Source organism: Cebus imitator, unplaced genomic scaffold (assembly GCF_001604975.1).
Source record: "Cebus imitator isolate Cc_AM_T3 unplaced genomic scaffold, Cebus_imitator-1.0 Scaffold16, whole genome shotgun sequence".
Taxonomy (NCBI): Eukaryota; Metazoa; Chordata; class Mammalia; order Primates; family Cebidae; genus Cebus; species Cebus imitator.
The window spans coordinates 6,565,436-6,573,232 of record NW_016107331.1 but is presented as its reverse complement, the minus strand read 5'-3'; positions in this window follow the sequence as shown (position 1 = coordinate 6,573,232).

Sequence of the window (7,797 nt, the reverse complement as noted above, 5' to 3'; positions counted from 1 at the left end):
GGTTTGGCTATTGAAACTTGTGTATACTTCGTGAAGTTCTCGTGTTGTGTTTTTCAGCTCCATCAATTCATTTATATTCTGTAAGCTGTAGATTCTCATTAGCATTTCACCAAGCCTTTTCTTAAGGTTTTAAATCTTTTTGCATTGGGTTAGAACATATTATTTTAGCTCAGAGAAGTTTGCTATTACCCACTTTCTGAAGCCTGTTTCTGTCAATTCATCAGACTCATTCTCCATCTAGTCTTGTTCCCTTGCTGGTGAGGAGTTATGATCCCTTGGAGAAGGTGAAGTGTTCTGGTTTTTGGTGTTTTCATCCTTTTTTGAACTGGTTTCTTCCAATCATTGTGGATTTATCTACTGGTGATCTTTGTAGTTGGTGACTTTCAGATGGAGTCTCTGAGTGGACATCCTTTTTGTTGATGATGAAGTTATTTCTTTCCATTTTTTAGTTTTCCTTCTTACAGTCAGGTCCCTCTGCTATAGGACTGCTGGAGGTCCACTCCAGACCCTGCTTACTTGGAGATCACCTGTGGCAGCTGCAGAACAGTAAGGGTTGCTGCCAGTTTCTTCCTCTGTTATCTTTGTCCCAGAAGGATACTCACCAGATGTCAGCCTGAGCTCTCTTTATGAGGTGTCTCATTGGATATACAGGGGTCAGGGAATTGCTTGAGGTGACAGTCTGTCCCTTATAGGACCTCAAGTGCTGAGCTGTGAGCTTGACTGTTCCATTTAGAGCTGCTGGGCAGGTACGTTTAAGTCTGCTGCAGCAGAACTCATGATTGCCTTTGTTTCCCATGTGCTCTGTCCTGGGAAGGTGGGGCTTTATTTATAAGTTCCTGACATGCTGCTGCCTTTTTTCAAAGATGCCCTGCTCAGCTAGGAGGTAGCTTAGTCACAGTCTGCCAGCAGAGGTGTTGCTGAGCTGTCGTGGGCTCTGCCGGCTGCTGTGTGAACTTCCTTGCAGTTTTGTTTATAAAGGCATAGTTAGAATTGTCTTGGTAATGGTGTTCTACCTCAGTAATTGCAGGCTGTCTCTGTAATGGCAGACTGCCTCAGCAATGGTGGATTGCCTTGGTAATGGCAGACTGCCTTGGTAATGGTGGACTGCCTCAGTAATGGTGGACTGCCTTGGTAGTGGTGGAGTGCCTCAGTAATGGCAGATGGCCTTCCCTCCACGGAGCTGGACTGTCCTGGGTCCAGCTGTGCTTGCTGTGAAACTCTCAATCCAGTGTATTTCAGATTGCTGGTGTTTGTGGGGGTGGTACTCTCAGAACCAGATCACCTGGCTCCCTGTGTCAGCCCCCTTTTTTTCAGTTAAATGGGTGACTCTGTCTCCCAGGTGTTCCAGGTGCCAGTTGAAAATGACACCCAGATTTGTGTGAGTTTATGTGTGGAGACCCACTTTGTTGGCTGAAACAGCTGTTCTGGAGGCTGGTGGTGCTTTTCTGCCTGAGAATCTCCTGGTCTGTGGACAGTAAAAACTTATTTGGAAATGCGGTGATCACTCACACTCTGCATTCTCGCTGGTAACTGCACTTTAGAGCTGTTTCTGTTCTGCCATCTTCAGTTTATCATTTTTTAATAAGCATAGATGCCTAATTAGAGATGAGGTTGCATTAAAATCTACATTAATTCTCAGTGATTGCCATCTTAATTGAGTCCTTAAATTCACTAACTTAATGCATTTCTTTGCTGATTTAGGTCTTTACTTCTTATTTCCATTTTTTTTGTAGTATTTAGTAAGCAGTTATGCATACCTTTATTATTCTTCTTGAATAATTTTTCTGAATTCTCTTTTAAATAAAATTCCTTTTATTCTCTAAATTTGGGTGCAGATATATCTTTTACAAACTGATTTTAATTCCTTTATATTATAGCCAGAAATAGATTGCTGCATCATTTGGCAGTTCTCTGCTTAGCTTTTGAGAAAAGTCCGTATTATTTTTCAGATTGGCTCTATTTAGCTATATTCCCAATGACAGCGTACAAGGGTTCTCTTTTTTCTACATTATTGCCAACACTTTTTACCTTTCATCTTTTTGATAATAGCCATTGAAACAGATGTAAAGTGATGTCTCATTATGGCTTTCATTTGCACTTCCCTGATAACTAGAGATGTTGGACAGTTTTCGTTATCTCTGTTGGTCATTTGTATTTCTTTGATGAATGCCTGTTCAGGTCCTGTTATCACTTTTTTAATCAGGTTGTTTTCTTGCTACCGAGTTGTTTGACTTCCTTATGTATTTTTAATATTAGCCTTTTATCTGATGTATCATTTACAGACATTTTCTCCCAGTCTGTGGCTTATCTCTGCACTCTGTTAATTCTTACCTTTGCTTTGCAGAAGTTTTTCAGTTTGATACAATCTCATTTGCCTCTGTTTGTTTCTTTTGCCTGGGTTTTTGAAGTCCTTTCAAAGAAATCATTGCCCAGATGAATATTTTGGAGCTTTTCTCCTGTTTTCTTCTAGTAGTTTCAGTTTCAGAGATTTTTTTTTCTTCTTAAGTTAAAATATTTATCCAATTTGAGTTGATTTTTGTATATGGTGTGACATAAGGGTCTTGTTTAATTCTTTAGCATTTAAATGTTGTTTTCTCAACATCATTTATTGAAAAGGCTATCCTTTTCCCAGTGTGTTCTTGGTACCTTTGTGGACAATCAGTTGATCATGATTCTAGGTCAGTAGTTGCTTCAACAGAGCATTAGCATTTTTGTTGGCTTGTTTTCAAACATTGTTTTAAAACTGTTAACATTGTTATTAATTATTTTCATTTCTCTGTTGAGGTTTCTTACATTTCTTTTGAGACTTCTTATTTCTACACAAGATTTCTTACTTGTTTACTCTATGAATATCTTTGTCTTATTCATCGAAGATGATTACAATAGCTACTTTAAAACCCCATCTTTAGTTACAACAAGAAGTTCTTATGAGTCAGATTCAGTTGTTTCTGTTTCCCTTGATGATATGTTCCATTTTCTTAGTTCATATTTCTATTAATTTTGAATTGTGTTTCAGCCATTCTGAATGAAATGCAGGGATTTTGGATTCTATTATTGTTCTCTGACAAATATTTTCTTTCCTTTAGCAGACAGGCACAAATCTTGGGTAGGACTATATTTCAAACTCCTTTTCTTGGGCAGTAGCTCCAATCTTAGTTCAAGTCCTTTGTTTTAAGTTGAATATCTTTGGGTCTTTTCTGCATATGTTTGTTTGATGATTCAGTCAGAGATAGGAGTAAATAGGATGCAATTTCTTCTTTGTTTTTTTATTTTTGTTTTTCCTTTCTCAGATCCTCTTCTCTTCAACAGCCACAATAGTTGCTGAAAACATCTGATTCTTTCAGCTAGAGAGACTGACGATTTTTTTTCAGCATTTTTCTCTACTGCTGACACATATTTCACTCTTTAGCCCCAAGCTTAAAATCACCAATATCAGGAATTTACTTTACTCTGCTTTTCTCCTCTCCTCCTCTGAGTATGCAGACCCCATGAGAATCTGTAGACTTTTCTTTATTTTCCAGTGCTTTCAGGTAGCTTTTTTGTGTTACTCCCAGTCTTTCTAGTCAGGGTTTGTGCAGGAAGGTGGGATCTTAGTTACTACTGAAGTGTGGTCCTCTTTGTTATTATTGAAACCGTAACTCCATTTCTTCAACACAAACATAACATAATTACAAATGGCTAGAGCCTGCAATATTCAATCTCAGTTGTCAAGTTCTTATTCATTAACATTCCATTTTTCCACATAAAAATTATCTTCGGTAAATATAACAAAAATATAAAGTATTGTATACCTAGAATATCATTTCATTCTAAAAGGTTTATTTTATTAATTAGCAACATCTACATTGATATTCTTATGACAATTTGTTAATCTTAGTATATATTTATGGCAACTTCCTGAGTATAATCCAGATTTAGTTTTATTACTATTGTTATTAGTATTATTATTATTCTGCAATATAATTACTTTGTGATGGAGCAATACACTTTTTCTATTTTATAAGGTTTGTAAGAATTTTGCCAATTAAGGAAAATACATGGTTGTAATGATGATTGATTGGTTTGATTTCATGTATGATTGGTTTGTTTTCATGAATGTCCATAATGATGAATCCCTAGAAATATCATGTAATGAGATACATATTTTAAATGCATTAACTCAGACACTACAAAACCCTATGTGTTAGTGATTATTCAGCAAATAGATAAGCAAATGGGTCATAAGAAAGTTCAGTTACTTGTCCAACGTCTCCTAGCTATTAGGCATCACCCAAGTATTTGAGAACAGGAAGTTTGTTGCTAGGATTGTATGTACTTTTTAATAATTAATATATTGATTATAATATTTAAGACTATTTTTATTTAATACATTTTTATTACACATATGTGTCTCCTTTATACCACATTCTATTACTTAATAGCCATGGCAACATTTAGAAAAACACAAGTATTAGTATCACTCATCACATTGGTAAATAAAAGACCTGTCCTTCATATCTGAGATTATGACATCATAATTTTTTTCCAACAAAATTTCAAATAGAATTATTGATTTATAATTTTAGAATGGGACACAGAGTACGATAATTTTGTCTGACTTCATTGCCACTTTGAAGAGAAATAATGTGGATTTATTATGACTGGCAATGGCCAATGAAATATTAATATGTCTATTGTTTTATTCCTCTTGAATGAGAGATTTTTGTAACCTATAGGAGAGAAAATGAAAACGGATACACTATAAGAATATAACAGATGACAGGTCTGTTTTGAAGTACAGTTGGCACAGCAGTAAAGTGGTTAAAAAAAAGAAAAGGAACAAGAAAAGGCCACATCAGTCCCTTTCTCCACCTGAGCATTACCAGAAGGTGCTGCATAGCCTCTGGCTACATAGTTTATGAGTGGGTTTTCAGTGCCCCTCACTGTGACAAAGAGGGAAAGAATTCAAAGGCTTCATGCAATCTTAACTTCACAAGATTAGATAGAGAATCCTCAAAGATTCGGACAATGAATAACTTGCTGCCAGCAATAGACAGAATGGCAAGAAGGAAGACATTAATTTACACTAGAAATGGAGGTTGGAATTAACAGTTGTTCCCTCACAGGTAATGACACAATATATACATGATGAACTTTAAAAAGGACTGGGCTTTTTAACAATGCGCTCCCAGCAACATTCCTCAGAAGATTATATTGATGTTAATTTTCTCTTCCCACTAAGTGAGCTCTCTGGGAACATATACTACTGGGTAAATCTAAGCAGAGATCACAGGACATAGGTGTCAGTTTTTTCTCGCTGTTCCCAGTTTTCAGCCCAGACTCTTAAGTCAAGTCTGTTAAGTTATATAGTTCAGAGATGCCCATATTCACGAACTTACTTAGGAAAGAGGCAGTCCTTCAAAGATGCCTTATTCCAGGTCCTGAGTGGTGACTCACACCTGTAATCCCAGCACCTTGGGAGGCCAAGGCTGGTGGATCGCCTGAGGTTAGGAGTTCAAGACCAGCCTGGCAAACCTGGTGAAACCCTTTCTTTAGTAAAAATACAAAAATTAGCTGGATGTGGTGGAGGATGCCTTTTATCCCAGCTACTCGGGAGCCTGAAGCAGGAGAATCACTCAAACCCAGGAGGCGGAGGTTGCAGTGAGTTGAGATCACTCCATTGCACTCCATTGCCTGGGCAACAGAGTAAGACTCCAACTCAAGAAAAAATAAAAATTAAATAAATAAGGATGCCTTATTCCATTCTCCCTTTTCCTTATCATCTTCACCCTCGCAACCCAGACAGGTACCTGTAGGTCCCAAGCTATAGTTTGGCATATAGCCAGATGCCTCTCTAAATGTAATTTTTAAAATAATTTTTTTGGGGTGAAAACAGTTATTTCATCTATACATATACAACACAAACAGAATATATATACACACATGATGTTGGACAGTTGCAAGAAGTTCTCATGTTGAAAGAGGTACTGTTACCTAGGGCTTGCTGAGAGCATGGGCTTTAATTTCTAGACGTCCTGAGTTCACTCTTCACCTTCACTCTGTATTGGCTGGGGGCTTCAATACAATACTTAATCTCCCCAAGCCAGTTTTTTCATCTGTAACATGGAGCGAATAATAACAGTCTCACCTTATGTAAATGGCACAGAATTATTATGGTAAGTGCCTGGCACAGTGTCAGAAATAAGTACACGTCAGAAGTCCAGGGAAAGTAAGAGATAATTTTATTGACTAAACTGATTTACTTTCTACAGAAAAGGGCTGTTTTCTTTCTGTCTATAACACAGGTGCCCTTGAATGAGAGCTTTGTTGCAATTGTTTGTGGAATACAGCATGGATCTTGTCAGTAGAGGTAATGTTTTGGAAAATGATTTTTGACAATGAAGGTAAAGATATCTGTATAAGATATAATGTGTTGCTAAAAGTTCATAAGTATTCCAAGTGGCAGAAATTACTTTAATAATTGTGCCAAATCTGTCCTTTGAAATACCAAAAGTGCACTTTTAATCTTTTTTTTTAAATCATTTTAGCCTCTCTACTAAATTTCCAGGATATGATTTTTTATTTAACAATGAACTCATGGGCTTAAGGAGCTTAAACATGAGCAAAGAAATACAGTATGATGAAAATTTTAACTCCAGTAAATTTCAATATATTTCTCTTTCACTAGTTGTGCATCATATAATGAGCAGGAAACATAAGTGATTGTTATAGAAAGATCAAGATAGACACAAGATTTCATAGGTTGAGACAGTTCTAACAACTTGAAAATAACCTACATTTCTAAATTAACACTAATCCAAATTCCCATCTTTATTAATGAATTATTATAAACCACAAAAGTGAACAACTTTGGGGAACACGACCATTTTTTTTTTCTTATCCCACCACGTCAAACCTATATTGCTTCAAAAGTTGTCTATTGCTCTCCATCTGCATCTTCCTGAACTGGCAAATAGTGCCACATCCAAAATGACCCGACCACACAATTCTCTTGTGAAACTTATCTTGGAAGTCTTCTTAAGCTAATATTTATGTATAGTATTTTTTCTCTGAACACATTAAATTTTTTAATTTCTTCTGTTTATTTGGAGTTTTAATCACACAAATTTTCCCAGGCCACTCTGTCCTTTAATCTAGTGGTCCACTCCTGGAAACTATGTACTCTCTTGAACAGAGTTAATTCCCATTGGCATTCTCTTCTTCTATTTCCATGCTATACAATTACTTGGAAAACAAAAACTCATTACATTTTACATAAGATTTATTGTGGATCTTGCATCTTGCAAAGTTTCTGGCCAAAACATGCAAGCACAAAGAAAGTTAGTTGGATAAGTGAAGGATTCTACAGTTCAATGATTCTTTATCCATACAAAATTTCTTATCATACTCCATACAGAAATTATCTCAGATATTTATGTAATCATATATTTTTTTCTTCCCAAACATTAAGAAAACTTTACATATACTCTGGGCAAAACGAGGAGCTACTGAGATGTTTTCCACAAAATGACATGATTTAGTGTTCCATTTTAGACGTGTCACATTGGCTGGCTATTCAGAATAGGCTCCAAGGGCCACAGCTGGGAAACCAGATAAGAGGTTATTGCAATGGTCCTGTCAAGAGATTAGAGTGGTCTGGGAAACAGTGATAACTCTAAGAAGGGAGAAAGGGTCAAATTCTGGACAGTCCTCTAAGGTGTATTTTCAGGTGAAATTAGTATAAGATACAAAAAAAGAGGGGGCTTTTGAATTATACCACATTTGATAATGATCAGACAGAGTTGCCAATAAGAGGGA